Source organism: Artibeus jamaicensis, unplaced genomic scaffold, assembly GCF_021234435.1.
Source record: "Artibeus jamaicensis isolate MK-2021 breed Jamaican fruit bat unplaced genomic scaffold, CSHL_Jam_final contig_464, whole genome shotgun sequence".
Taxonomy (NCBI): Eukaryota; Metazoa; Chordata; class Mammalia; order Chiroptera; family Phyllostomidae; genus Artibeus; species Artibeus jamaicensis.
The window spans coordinates 18138861-18145981 of record NW_026521842.1 but is presented as its reverse complement, the minus strand read 5'-3'; the positions used below and the strand labels follow the sequence as shown (position 1 = coordinate 18145981).

Genomic DNA, 7121 nt, shown 5'->3' with positions numbered 1-7121 from the left:
ATTTTCCACTATTTGTAACTCGTCCCAGGCACCAAAGCCTGAGCAATGAAATACCAAGGAGTGAAATAACATGATAGTAGCACCGTTTGCTTTCTCATATTGTTTTGTCCACAGATTTATCTGGAGGTTCTTTTTTCTCTCTCTCCTGTAATATCATTAAATATCTCATCAAGTGTCTCAGTCGTAGTAGGTGTGGTCTGGTGAGTCAATGTTCAAACCAGTGTTTGGTAAGATGGCAAAGAAATAAAAAGCATTTTGTGTTGAAGCTGCAACACTGCCCCACCCCCTTCACTGTTGTCCCCATAACTGAAATCTGTCCCTAAACTTTTCTGCTGACCTGTTTGACGTTTTTATTGTCGCTATCATCTATAGGTGTGCAAGCCGCTCCTCCAAAGCAGGATCTTTTCTGTCTTATATGCTGCTGTATCCCGCCACTAGCAGCGTGCCTTTGGCACAAGAGCAGGCGCCCAGTGACTTATTGCAAGAAGTGGACCTCAGAGTAGTCATGCCCCGCTCCAACTCGCTGGTCCCTCACAGCACACTCCACTGCTGCCTCCAGAAAGATGCCGGTGTCTTCGCGGAGCCTCTGAGAAGCCACGCGGAGGTCTCTGGGAAGTGTAGTCCACACGCTGGCTGGGAACCAGGGTTGCGGGGAACAAGGCTCCACGTGCGCAGGCGCACTTCCGGCTCGGCGCCGCAGCTGCAGCCATTGTCCAGCCCCGGTGCGGCCAAGGCCGCTTTGGGCCGCACCTCCACACATTGCAGTTGGAGAGGACTGAGCCTGCAGCGGGAGCGGGAGGAGACATTCCAAACCTTGGGTGGGCCTGAGATCGCAAAATCTGGAAACTCTAAGAGACAGTGATTCCGAATACACGGGTCCTAACACCACTTCCATCCTGCCGCGCCCACCATCCAACCAGGGCCAGGGGGACTGGGCGTGGCTAGAGGAGGGTGTCCTGGACGTGGTGAGCCTTTAATTTGTAAGAGGGGGAAGGGCAGGCCACGCGGGGCTGAGACACTTCTTCACCCCTCTCCCGGGAGAAGTATCTGAGGGGCGGAGGCAGGCCCGGTGGGACGCGGTGGGGTTGGTGGTTGCAGCCGGGTGAGTGGCCCCTCTCTTCTCTCTCCAGCCCCTGTCTGGGAAGCAGGCCCGGACGAGGCAGGAATGGCCCCAAGGCCTCCGACAGCCCAGGTGAGCAGCAAGGACCTTTCTACTCCTGATATCCCATCCAATGAGGCCCCAGGACGTGTTTGGAACATTGTGCTCATCCTGGAGACTCTCCTTCCTGGCTTGGTCGCTACCTTGGAGCCTCCCAGCCATGTGAAGCCCAAGGTCCAGAGCTAGGGGGAGGAAGGGACCAGGATCATGTGGTCTCTTCTGGGAGGAGTTGAGAATGGATGTTTTGGAAAGGGTCAAGGTTGAGAATTCTGAGTGCCAAGCCAAGTTCTTGAACTCTTCTCAGTAAGGAATGGAGAAGGTGGAGTGACAGGTTAGAAAACTGTACAGGAGGAAGTGACTGTCAGTAAGTGAAGGAGAGAGGAGCCAGGCTTCTAATCCAAGAAACATAGACCTTAAGGGTCCTAAGAATCTTGGTCAGGATTTGCGGAGTAAGAGGCTGGAGAAGGGCTGTCTTGGGGAAGGGCCGGTGAGAGGCGGTAGGAACCAAGGAAGACCTGTCACATAGATGTTCACGTATTTTTCTGCTTTAACAAAGGCATAATAGTGCACATCCCCATGTGCCCAGTCTTCAGCGTAATTAATATGAGGCTGATTGTGAACCTGTTCATTCTTGTGCGGGAGAAGGCATTTTCTAGAAGCATCACAACTCTGAATTTGTCCACTGATTTACATAGAATATGTTGGTGAAATTATAACAAGGTCAAGATTGTATTTTAATCCACACTCTCTTTAGAATTAAAGAAAAATCATATTCTAATTGCTATGTATGTGAGACAAAATCACTCTAGATAAAAATACCAATCAGTAATGTCCTTTAAAAGCTGTTTACAGAAATTAAACACCATATGAAATGATATAAAATGCCTTTATATCTTTTTCTTCCTGTTATATGTTTTTGTTTTACAGGAGTGAGCCTTAAGGAGTAAGCCAAGTAGCCTACTAATGTAAGACAGTTACTTGGTTTGTGGTGAGCCAGAGCAACTCACTGCCATCAGCACCTTTCTATCTCAGTAGGCTGTGAGAATTAGGATGACTTAACACCTCATGGGGGTGTTGATCCTTTCTGCAGAGGTGGGTTGCCTTCTTAATGGTGAAAGTGGATTTGTGTTCTGAGCAGTGAGTTCCAGGGACTGCTTTCAGCTTTACTTTTGAAGTTGTGTTTCCCTAACCACGCTGGTTCACTTATGCTATTCTCATGGAATGGCCCTATAGTCCACTTGGGTTACCTAACTCAGGCTGAAGGACAGCATGGAACAGTGAACTTAGAACAGTGGCCTTTTAGGCAGAAATTTCCCTTTATCGTTGGTTCCCTTTCCCTGAGCATGGCCTTCTAGAATGCAAGAGATAAGTATTGAGTCTTGTGACTGCTTATCCAGAAAGTTAATTACTGGGGCAAGACAGCCTCATGCAGAACTAGAACACGAGGACGGTGTCAAGTGCTGCTGCCGAGGTCCAGCAGCTGCTGTGAGTACAGAGAGAGCGGAGGAAATTCTGCTAGTGGAAAAGTCTGTGGAGACTCCTTGGAATAGGAGCAGAGTCTAAATGGGTGAAACTGAAGGGGATGAGGTGATTGGCTGTGTGGGTCAGGGGAATTGGGAAATAGGAAGGTGAGGGGCGTTTTTGTGAAACTGTCCCGTGTGACAGTGGGTGTGGGTTATAGGCAGTAGGTAGTTGAGAACAGAAGGGAGTTTAGACGTCTTTCTTTTGGCCTTAATAACCCATTTATTCTTCCTTCATGTATTCATTCAGCAGATAGTCACCGAAATATGTATTAAAACTCTTTTCTAGGTGGCTGGGATACATTAGTGAACCAAATTTATAAAGGTTTCTGCTTTTGTGGAGCTTACATCCTAGAAGGAGTAAACAGAAAAATTATATGATGTCCTAGAAGGTGACAATACCTCAGAAAAATAATTAAAAGTAGAGAAAGGTAGGGAGGATTGAGTGGGGGAGGAGGGAGATTGTGGTGTGAGTGCAGTTTTAAATAGGGTGGCGAGGGTGAGCCTTATGCTTATTGGTGACACATGGGCAGACTTGAAGGATCTCTGGGGAAGACTTCTCTGGAAACAGCAAGATGTGTGCTGTGTCCAGGGAGCAACAGGGAGCCTAGTCTCTTGAGCCAGTGTTTTTGAGCAGGAAGCTAGTACAGTTTCTTCGTCGTTTTAGAGATTGTTGTGAATAATAAAGTGTTAGAACAAGAATTTTAAAGTCATAGTTCCTTTGGCAAGGTGTTGGATGGGTGTGATCTTCCCCAACGGCTTGGCTAACAAATACCTGTAGTGGCCTACAGTGGGAGGGGAATGGGAGCTGAGATGGGTAGGGGGATACCCTGAAAATCCTTAGAATCTGTAAGATCGTTAGTGGCTATATCTATATACATACTGTGTACTCTTTTCTAATATGTGTACTAATTGTTTAATTAGGAATAAAAAAGGTGTTTACCTTTCTTAAAGTTGAAGCCATAAGAACAGCAAGAAATAGGGAAAGTTTAAAAGAAAACTTCATGCGGAGACAAGGTTTCTTGGTGTTCTACCCTGACAGGGAGCAAGTGGAGAGGGACTGTGCCTGGTCTCTGTTGATTCCAGATCCCAAGAGCTGTGTGGTTAGATCATCAGGATGAACAGATCCAGCAAAAGCTGGTGCGGGTCGCCCGAACTCAGACAGCGTACTCCTGTGTCGTCAGGGGAAGCCAAGCCACTTGCTGAACTAGGTCAGGATATTTGCAGTCAGGGATGTTTGAGCTCCCTCTCTCCAGAAGTCCGTTTTCTTAGCCTCTTCATCAGCTGGCTGGAGCTGGTCTTTACCCTCAGCTCACACACTCCTTACCCTGGGTGAGGTCAGGTGGCCCTCCTTGGGGGTTCTCAAAGCACTTGTGCATACTTGTCATAGGACTGTTCTTAATGTCATATGGAGTCATGTGTTGACTAAAGCAAACTATTATTTTATAGTTTGCTTATCCCCTTTAATTTCACTTATTTTTTTCTTTTTTTACTTGATATGTCAGAGGTTTCTCTGGTTGGCTAGTGTTTAAGAGGAACCCAGCTTTTAGATTCGGCTATTAATCTCATCGTTTTCTGTTTGCCACTCCTATTTCTAATCCAAGAATTTAACTCACTAATCTGTCATTTTTTTAAAAATCTTCAAAATGACTCCTGTTTTTCTTCAGCATGAGTTTCCCAGGCTCCATTCACGCAGACATTTTTGGAGTGCCTGCTCTCTGCCAGGCAGTGGTTCTTAACCAGGGTCATATTTCAGACCCAGTCAAGGAAAGGGACCTGTTCCCCTCGGGTGACAGCAAGGCTTCGATGAGGAACTTCTGTGAGAGGGTGTGCGTCCATGGCTGAGCTCAGTGCCTGGCCTGTGGTGAGTGTTTAATGTACCGTATGTTAGCTGGGGCTTTTAAAAGTTGTTTGAAGTGCTTACAGCTTTTAAAAAATTTGTCTTGTAGGTTTTATAGTTTTTACTGGAAGACTCTTCTATCCCCTAGGCATAAAAAAAAGTTGTTTGGCGAGGCCCTCCATGCATGGGCAAGTTTTTTTAAATTGCCCACATGATTGTGGACAATTTCAATATGCTTGGTTCTGGAGATACTAAAAGGAAAAGGAGTTTTATAAATTACTGAGGGAGAAAATCATGAGTAAACAACCCATTCTGAAATGGAGATGTGGACCAAGTACTGAAAGGGGTGGGGGAGGACAAAGGACCTGGAAAGCTTCAGAAGGGAAGGGACATTGCACTGGTTCTGGAAGGGTGACTAGGAATTCCTCCCATAGAGCCAGTCAGAGAAGTATGTACAGGGTCAGGTGGCACAAATCAGAGTGATGTCATCAGGGCGGAGATTGCACATGGTGGAAGCATGTGGTGTCGGGCAGGAGGCAAAGTTTGGGAGGAAGGTTGACTCAGTGGCCTAGAGGGGGTGGCCCGAGGCAGAAATGCAGAACAGTGCTGTCTGAGACAAATACAAGCTGCCAGTGTAATTTTAAATTTTCTGGTGGCCAGAATGTAGAAAGATACAGGTGAAGTTCATTTTTGTAATATATTATTTAACCCAGTGTAGCTAAAATATTATCATTTCTTTGTGCATCAATATTTTTAAATTATTAATGGGGTTTTTTACTTTTGGGGGGTGCATACTAAGTCTTTGAGATCCAGTGTGTATTTTACACTTAGCGCACATCCTATTGGACTAGCCACATGTGGCTAGTGGTTTACTATATTAGATGGTGTAGATCTAGAAAGTTACTGCCTGGCTTAATAGCATTTTTGGCACTGGAGAATTTGAGCTAGTTTGAAAGGTGAAGAGTAGAGACTGCGTATAGGAGACATTTTTGAGGCTCTTGGTGATTCCAGAGCATAAAAGAAAAATGTAGAGTCCAGATTTCCAGTTGGAATATTATCAGGGGCGTCCAACGTGCAGCCCGCGAGCCGCATGCAGCTCAGGATGGCTGTGAATGTGGCCCAACACTAAGTCGTAAATTTACTTAAAACATTATGAGATGTTTTTGTGATTATGCGTTGCAATGTATTTAATGTGTGGCCCAAGACAACTCTTCCTCCAGTGTGGTGCAGAGACACCAAAAGGTGGGACACCCCTGCATGGTGTTGCTGTTAGACTAATAGGGCATTTGTGTATGTGTGTAAAGGCTAATAGTATTTTTCTCCTTACTGTACTCAATTGTTAGGTATGCTATCGACTCAACAGCTTACCAAACTATTATTGGTTTGGTGTCAGAAAGCACCGGGAACTTGAGTAGAAACACCATACTGTATGCTAGTAAAATTAATGTGTTTTCACTGGGCAAACTAACCTAGTCTTGGAGTGGTAGTATTTGTAAATTAGATTATTTTTACACATTAGTTGCCATTCTCTGGTTTTAAGTTTTGTGAAGTTTCAAAGTTACAGTCTCCTGAGTTAGAGTTTGAGCTGATTTCTGCTCTAGGATTGGTATATGTTAGAGTTGAAAGACTTTATATTAGCACATTATCCTTTTAGGAAGTGCCCTTTCCACTCCTCTGCTCTTAAAACTTTTTTTTTAATAAAGATTTTATTTATTTACTTTTAGAGAGAGGAAAAGAGAGGGAGAAGGAGAAGGAGGGAAACATCAATGTGTGGGAGATACATTTATCAGTTGCCTCTCACATGCCCCCGCTGGGGACCTGCCCTGCAACCCAGACGTGTGCTCTGACTGGGAATCCAACCAGTGACCTTTCGGATCATAGGCCAGCACTCATCCTGTTGAACCACACCAGCCAGGGCAAAACTCTTCTTTATTTCAGAGAACCCACACTGTAGATGAGAAAACTGGCTCTCTGGGAGGTATGCAGTTTAACAAGGATATTTCATACTGACTAGGTGCAGAGCTTTCTAGGGGCCCATTAAATTGAGCCTCGTCAGCTTAGTATGTCCTGTTTCCAGTTCTTGGCTTTGGGCTTTACTTTTGGCCAGGGTCCTTTTATGTCAACATGAGGAAGGAAAGCATTTGAAACTTATCTTTTTTTACTTTTTTATTGTATGCATTGAGGTGACATTAGTAAAATTACATAGTTTCAGGCATACAGTTCTATAATAAACCATCTGCATGTTGTGTTAAAAGGTGTTGATGAAGTCCCATTATATCTGGAAGAAGGGTAAGTGGTATCTACAAGGTGTTACTAGGTCATTTTATTACAGTCCCAGGTCTGACCTGCAGCGTTGAGAATGCTCTAAAGTTGCTCTAACTCAGAGTGGCTAACTCACACCATGGATCTCAGAGTATTTTTTACCTACTTAATCTTTGAAACTCTTGATTGTTTTTCATGTACCAAAATGATTGTGGAGATTTGAAGGTGCCTGAGACAAGGTCTTGACCCTCTAGGAGCAGAGCGAATGTTAAGTAACAGACACCACATCACGTGTGCTATGAACTGTGCTGGAGAGGGGCCCAGGGTGGGGAGGGCTCTT

At 45.1% G+C, this 7121-nt stretch overlaps 1 non-coding gene and 1 pseudogene across 1 annotated transcript; both read left to right on the top strand.

Annotated features, from left to right (window-relative positions):
• Positions 1 to 696: 696 nt before the first annotated feature.
• The window catches only part of LOC119061848 (60S ribosomal protein L28-like), a 32999-nt pseudogene continuing 26574 nt past the window's right edge, over positions 697 to 7121 (top strand).
• Positions 4594 to 4656, top strand: LOC119061963 (U7 small nuclear RNA). Its single transcript, XR_005084893.1, has one exon. It is a non-coding gene; the product is annotated as a U7 small nuclear RNA (small nuclear RNA).